Genomic DNA, 8,425 nt, shown 5'->3' on the forward strand with positions numbered 1-8,425 from the left:
AGGCGGAGAGCTGCAAGGGAGTCGGACAAGCCCCCCTTTTTCACCTTCCAGGCGCTCAATTTCCGCCTTGAGCGCTTCAATTGCAGCATCTCGGTCGGAGACCTTGCGAGTACAGCGCTCTTCTATAACAACGCCCGTGTGATACCCCTGCGACCAGAGAGAGGAAAACCAAAGCGATCAGCAACGGAATCAAAAACAAGTCTAAAAGCGAACATACACAAAAAAGGGAAAGGGGCAAACCGCCGGAGACGCACAAGGCTCTGGTGTTCTAGATGAACACGGAGAAGTTGGAAGAAATCCATGTCCCTCAGACGCTATTTAAAGCGATCTGTTCAAAGAAGAACAAACAAACACAAAACAATAAGGTGAGAAAACAAATCTCACGTTAAACACACCAACAGCCAAAGACCACCTCCGACGTCTCCAAGAACAGCAAGATAACACTCCTCCCAACCTAAGATAGAGGTGTGGAGGAGCCTACGTAAAAAAAACAACAACAACAGCTCAGGTCGGAGGGTAGATCAGAAACAGGCAATAACAACAGGCCAAATGATGATCAAAATAAAAACATTCTATACTCACTCGGACCTAGCGCCATCAGCCCCGGCTGCCCCGGACCAGACCTAGTGCCGGCAGGCAGCGGCTGCTCGCTCCTCCGGGTGAGGAGTCCAGCCATGACATCACCTACAAAGCAACAGATACACAGTATTAGCACTTGGCACAATACGTAAACAAATGAACCGAGCGAAGACAGTAAACACAAAAATGTGCACCAAACAACAGTAAACACAAAAATGTGCACCAAACAATAGTAAACACAAAAATGTGCACCAAACAGACTTACTCATAAAAAGCCTAGGCTGGGCAGCTTGCCGCGCCCCCTGGGCAGAAGTCTCCGCCATATCGGGCGGTGAAGGCCCAAAGGGTCGGAATCTCCTCAGCCAGCGGCCTGATGGGTGGAGGACTCGAAGAAGGCCGAGCCACGGGGCCTGCTCAGCAAGCACGGCCTCCAACTGCCCGACGTCGGCCGCCGACACGGGCGAAGACGTGACAGCGGCAGGAGGACGAAGGAGCGTGCCACAGGACGGCCTCCGTTGTCCTCTTCAGAGCTTGATCATAGCCCGCCAAGAATGTCGGGCATAGGCTCGATGGCGCTACCTTCCGGCTGTTCGCCGACGCTCATAGCACCATGCGAGGAGTGCGCCGGGCAACGCTGGCTTCGGACGCCCAAGCACCGCTCATAGCTCCGCTCATAGGGCACACCAGAGCTACGGGAGAGCCACGATCCCCTCCGCTCACAACCCGCGCATCCGCTGACGGGACGGAAGATCTCTCAACGTCTTGCACTGCCGGTGGAGGCAACGCCCGCACTACCGGCAGAAGACATGGCCGGCGCGATCAATGGAGCACGCCTCTTCTTCTTCTTTTTCGCGGGCGCCGGAGCAAACAACGACGCCCTTCCTCTTCTTAGACTCGGCCTCCACCGTAACATTATTCACGAAGGCCCTCTTCTTCTTCTTCTCAATCGAAGCCAGGACCTCGGCAGGAACCTCGCGCTCCCGGTAGACGATCCTGACCTCCTCAAAAACTCGATTGAGGCCGCGGCATGGTGCCTGCCACGGCCATCCGAGACGTACTCATGCTCGGAAATCTTGCCAACCAACCCTACAGCGGCTTCCTCAACCTCGGAGACGAAACTGTCCTCCATCACCCCCTCCCCCAAAGACTGACCGAAGTGGGGGAACGGAATCCCGGCCTCCGGCCCAAAAACGGGAACCTTCACCTATCCAGCCCGAAAGGCTGGGTTGTTTTTGCCCAGGGGCCAGTAGTTGGAGGCCATAATCTCCTCCACTAGGTCGCGGCCACCGGAGTAGCAGCACGCTGCTGCAAAAGCCTGATCACAAGCCTCCCTCATCGGAGACACCTCCTCCGGTGGATCCACGCGTGTGAGCGGCGCCATCTCCTCCACCCTTGAAGTCAATGGATACTCCGAGACCTCCGCACCATCCTCGGTAGTGGTACGGACCCCGTAGGTCTTTACGTAGAACCATTGCTCAACCAGCCGCGGTCCTACTTGCACCCTCCTCCCGCCGGCGCCGCCTCCCTCCCCTCCTCCCACCGGCGCCGTCTCCCTCTCCTCCTCTCTGGCCACCCTCTTCCCCTTCCGGCCGCCGCCCCTCCACTCCGCTCCCGGCCCCCCTCCTCCCTCCCCTCCCTCACTCGCTAGATCCGGCCGCCGCCCCTCCCCTCCGCTCCCGGCCCCCTCCTCCCTCCCTCCCCCGCCGAGTGTTTTTGGGGCTTTGCTGAGTGCCCCTGGCACTCAGCAAAGCTCCTGGTTCCCATAGTTAACGCAGGAATACAGATCAATAAACAATCGGTTTTTAGATGCAGCCAAAATCTGTTTTCAGGGCTGGTTTTTAAAACTTCCGTCATGCTACCAATTCTTGAAAAGATATTTCCAGGTGCGAGCATGCAATTGCCTCTGGAAAGTGATTTATATGAGAGGTTGGCATAAGCAATAGATGGGTTGATGGGACTTTTAATAAGCTAGCAAACTGGGGGGCAAATTTCTCGTGGAAAGATAATCTCAAAAACCTTCCCAACTTCAAGAATTTGGCAATTGTGAGGCACAATGTGGTAGCAGCATCTTATTCGGGCAGGACAACTGGACTACTTGAAACCTGAAAACCACCTCACCAGAGCTATCCTCCTTCATTTGCAAAAAAAATAAGCTCATCACGGTACACAAGGCACTAAATCACGAGGATTTCTCACAGTTCTTCCATTTTGCCACTCTCAGAGGAAGCATTTGTGCAGATGCAAGCTTTGTTGCAAGACATGCAGACTTCCAGTTAACAAAAAACAGTCATATTTGGAGGTACAACAGGGGGTGTTAATTTCAGTTCCTCAGAGGCCTATAAACCTTTGGTAGGACATGCTCAGATTCACATTGTTTATCAGGACTATGGAGATGCCTCTGTCAGCGTAAGCAAAAAGTGTTTTCTGGCTCCTAATCAAGGACTGGCTAACCACAAGGAATATATTGAGAATGAAGAACATGCATCTGGATTTTTATAACTGTGTACTATGCCTGCAAAATACTGAGGAAACCTATCAGCACTTGTTCCACCAACGCCCCTTTGGAAGCAATGCTGGAGACTAATACACATAGATATCCCCCTGCATGAAAACTTCCTAGAAGTCACTGACTATCTCAAAGACAGAATACAGTCTCAGTTTTTCATGACAGCCGTTATGCTCATCTGTTGGATAATTTGGACAACCAGGAATGATGTGTGATCTTCAAAGGGATTCAGCCTAGTGTAGGCAATGCTAGAAGCCTACTTCACAAAGTCAAGTCTTGCTGAACAGTTTGACCAATGAATTCAAATCCTGGTGTAATCCAGTCTGAGCCTGATCTTTTTTGTTTCTTTCTCTGTCTCTTGATTTTCTTCTTATAAACTTCACTTTGTTCCTTTATTTATAATATAAATCTATCTGTAGGGGCTCTGGCCCCTCCAGTCTCCTTAAAAAAGCTAGTCAACCCTAAAAATGATTTCTGTGGATGACTAATTTAGTTCAACCGCTTTTCATGGCTTATTTAAATGGACTGCCCATAGAAATATTTTTAAATGTTTTCATTGTTTTCCAAATTTCATGTCTTTGGTATATACTAATTTAAGGGCATCATTTAATATATAGACTAGAAAACTTCATTCTCACAATTATCATTATTATTTCAGGTATTATCAAACATTAAAGACATGACCAATAATTAATACATTTATCACACTTTACAGATTGTTAGACTGAAATTACATTAAAAATCATGTAGAGCCAGTCATTTAATTTTTGGAAATATTACAATAGGGGAAGTACATGTTTTCATACCTCAACCGCCCATGGACATGGTTACATTCATAGGGGCAATTTTCTTGTGTGAACCTGCCCTGAAAATTAATTTATTTGGGCGGTTTATGAGCTCTGGTCATCTGGACATTTCTAGGAGCAATTGATAAATATGACCATGTCTAGGGATTAGAGGTGTTCGTTCTATGCTCAAGATTGCCTATGGAGGAGACGCTTCGCCCGCTAGATGTGCCGCCTACTCTGATGTTGTTTTGGATGCTGTGTGATTCGGATGATTCTGTCAAATTGCGATGTAATAAATAATTAAACATTTCTATTGTACTTCTAAGACAGATATTCGACGTATGACTTGTGGTATCAGCTATTATTGATAATGTGATGGCACGATCTCCTGGGACTATCACATTATAATTCGTATATGTGGATTTCCCTTCGTAGAAATCATGGATCGTTACACTATCCCTCTCCTTTCTCCCTGCCGCCGACCACCTCTCTCTCTCTCTCTCTCTCTCTCTCTCTCTCTTGCCTGTGCCCCAGCCCTAGCAGCAGTGCTGCCGCCACTAGGCCACACCGCCGGCCCCACACCTGACCACGTCGGCGCAGCAGCACCGCCGCCCTCACCACCGCCGCCCCCACGGTCCCTAGGCCATCTCCAACTGGCCATCCCGAGCAGGAACATCACAATATCGCTCATAGAGAGGCCACGAAATCGGGCATTGGGACGACGGAGCGTGAATAGGGGGCTACAAAGGGCGAAACCTGCCCCCAACTACCAATATCTAGAAAGTTCTTCTCATTTCATTGATAGATTATTTACAATTCTAGTCACTGTTGTAACACGGCTTAGGCGGGTGACGAAGGCCTCCGACAGCGAGGTGTCGCCAAGGCGTCTTCGACCGTCTTAGGGCGGAGACCTAGCGCTGACTGAAGGAACTTTCCTGGCTATGCTCGTAGGGCACTGCACAAGGCTCAGCGAGCTTGTCACGAATTCCGCCCAGGCCAGGCGCAGACATCTCCGACATATGCTCTGGCGGACGCCGCCCCGCTTCGGCTCACGGGCGTCTCCGACGATGAGGGCGGAGGCCGCCTTACCTCTGAACTAATTAAACAAATGATCTTGCCTAAGTGTGTGCAGGTACTCAAGCGCAGGCGTCCGTGGTCCGCACGAGCGCACCAGCATGGCCCCCGCACGGCTGGGCAGAGACCCACGGTTGACGTCTCCGACCGGACCGGCGGAGACCCACGAAGGCGACGGTGTGCCCCTGAAGACGTAGGCCAGCGTCAGGAACCACGGCCCCCCGCGTGGCCGGGCGGAGACATATGGACGATGTCTCCGACCGGACCGGCGGAGACCCGCCAAGGTGACGGCGCGCCCCCGAAGACGGAGGCCAGCATCGGGAACCCAGGCCTTTGGGCCAAAGATCGAGGCACGGTGGGCCGGCAGCTTATGGAGGCCCGTTACTTGGAGACAGTGTGGCAGGATTGCCCCGCAAATAAGAGACCAGTGGCGGAATATTCCAGGGATGTACTGTAGCAGTTGAGGGGCATTATAATAAATTCTGTCAGGAAGTAGTTGAGCCCTATAAATAGGGAACACTTGTAACCGTGCGGATAGAGGGTGAATGAATGAATGAAACGCTAGCTTTTCGTGCCAGCTTCCCACAAGTTCACCTGTCGTGCCTATCCCGAGCCTCCGCCCGAGGGCGACACCTGGCGTGCGGAGGCCTCTGTCTCCTTCACTCCGTCCAAAATCGCTAGATTCAACATTAGCGCCCACCGTGGTTTGGCCAAGACAAACCAACGATGGCAGGGAAAAGAAAAACCACCACCAGAGCAGCAACGATCACGGGTCAGAGAGGAAGGCCTAGGTGCACCACCCGTAGCACCTACGCAACCTCACCAGCGGAGGATGGCACCAGAGCAGATGCCCAGGGTCAACAACTGGAACCCCAACATCCAGAGATCCAAGATCCAGAGGCCCAACCAAACTCAGGTACAACACACGAGCAAGAACTACAACAGCTGCAAGCACAGTTGCAAAGAGCGCAACAAGAGAGGGACAGAATGGCAGCAGCATTCGCAGCTAATCAGCAAGCTACTCAAGCGTTAGCACAAGCAGCAGAAATAAGGCAGCAGTTGGTAGTCCTACATGCTGAGATGCTAACTATGCAGCATGCAGTACCAGCGTCAACCTCCGGTATGCCATCTCAGGCGATGCGGAGGCCTATCGACCCCAAGTCCCCACTCTCTGAAGGCATACAACAATCGCCATGGCCAACGGCGTACAAGCCAATCACACTACCAAAGTTCAACGGAAAGACAGACCCCCATCAGTTCATTATGAGTTACGAGGCAGCAGTAGCCTCTGCCGGTGGAGACGACGCCATCCTAGCAAAGTCATTTGTTATTGCTGCCGAAGGTGACGCGTTGGCTTGGTATTCCATGCTCAAACCAAGCACAGTCAATTCCTGGGAAAATCTCCGGGACAAGATATTGGCAAACTTCAAGGGGCTAGCAGCACAGTCGCTGACATCCATAGATCTTTTTCAGTGCAAACAAATGCAGGGAGAGACACTACACGACTACTTTCGGAAATTCGTGCAACTAAAGGCGAAGGCACCAGACGTCCTAGAAGTGATCGCCATTGAAGCAGCGATCAAAGGGCTCCGAATCGGGCCATTCGTAGCACCCAAAAAAATGCATATTTGGAGTCACAAAAGGGAAGATGCTCGGATATATCATAAGCAGCGAAGGCATCAAAGCGAACCCGGACAAAACCAGAGCAATAATGACAATGGCAGAACCCAAAAACAAGAAAGAAGTGCAAAAGCTGACGGGAAGAATAGCAGCGCTCAACAGATTCATCTCAAATCAACAGAACGCAGCCTACCCTTCTTCCAAACCCTAAGGGACAGAGACAACTTCGAGTGGGGGCCCAAGCAGTCGGAAGCATTTCATAACTTGAAAGAGTATCTAGCAAGCCCACTGGTGGTCTCCGTCCCAGAATCAGAAAGCCACCTATTGCTGTATGTGGCGGCCTTCCGACCATACAGTCAGCGCAGTCTTAGTTCACAAGATTGAAAAAGAATCAAGCAAAACTCAAAGGCCAGTTTATTTTATCTCAGAAGCACTGTCCGGAGCCAAGCTAAACTACATGGAGGTGGAAAAAGTTGCCTACGCAGTGCTGATGGCATCAAGAAAACTAAAGCATTATTTCTAAGCCCATGAAATCTCAGTTCCAACATCACTGCCATTGCAAGACCTACTCAGAAACAAAGAAGCCTCCGGCAGAATAGGCAAATGGGCTACAGATATCACAATTTATTATCTTGTATGTCCCCAGAACAGCAATCAAATCACAAGGCACTAGCCGATTTTGTAGCAGATTGGACACCTCCGACAGAGACCAAGGTACAACCAACCACCCAAGGCTGGACAACATTCACGGATGGAGCCTGGGGCCAAGCTAGAGCAGGAGCCTCCGCCGTCCTAATGGCACCCTCCGGCGTCAGAATGAAATACGCAACAAGGCTAGAGTTCAAATCAACAAACAACATTGCAGAATATGAAGGCCTGATCTTAGCGCTGAGCAAAGCAAAGGCCCTAGGGGCAAAAACATTGACAGTCAAAATAGATTCTCAAGTGGTCACTGGCCAAGTAGAGAAAGAATACACAGCAAGAGAGCCTGAACTCATCAAATACCTATCCGTTGTCAGAAATTTGGAGCGGAGATTCGAGGGCTTCACCCTGAAGCACATACCAAGATCAGAAAATGCAGAGGCAGATGAATTGGCAAAGGCTATGGCAAACAACCTGCCACTGCCACCAAACACTTTTTACTAGATCTTGAAGTCTCCGGCAACTGTGGAGACACCTAAGGCACCAAAGGCAATACTACACCTGCAAAATGAAGATTGGAGAAAGGCGATAACAGAATTCCTAGAAGGCAAAACCAGTGAAGAAGATGAAGCAAAAGCAGCAAGAATACAGGCCAGAGCAAGGAATTACACAATCTTAGATGGTGTACTGTACAAGAAAGGAGTAGTCCAGCCTCTCCTCAAGTACATATCGTAGAGCGAAGGCATAGAGTTGCTTCAAGAAATACACTCAGGAATTTGCGGGTCACACATTGGCTCAAGAGCATTATTAGCAAAGGCAATAAGGCAAGGCTTTTATTGGCCAACACACATACAAGACGCTAGAGCAGACAGTCAGAACATGCAAGGCATGCCAAACATTCTCTCTAGGGTAGTCAAAACCTATCGTCGGAGACCCAGCTTATACCTCTGACATGGCCGCTGCAAAGATGGGGTATGGACCTGGTCGGCCCACTACCGCCATCCCAAGGAGGAAACAGATTCATAGTAGTAGCAGTGGAATATTTTACAAGATGGATAGAGGCAAAGCTGCTGGCGAAGATAACATCAGAAACTATCAGAAAATTCTTCTAGCAAAACATCATTTGCAGATTCGGTGTACCGAGGATTTTGACAGTAGACAATGGAAAACAATTCGATTTAGAGAACTTCAAAGAATTATGCAAAAGCATAGGGAC

This window comes from Miscanthus floridulus, chromosome 14 (assembly GCF_019320115.1).
Source record: "Miscanthus floridulus cultivar M001 chromosome 14, ASM1932011v1, whole genome shotgun sequence".
NCBI lineage: Eukaryota > Viridiplantae > Streptophyta > Magnoliopsida > Poales > Poaceae > Miscanthus > Miscanthus floridulus.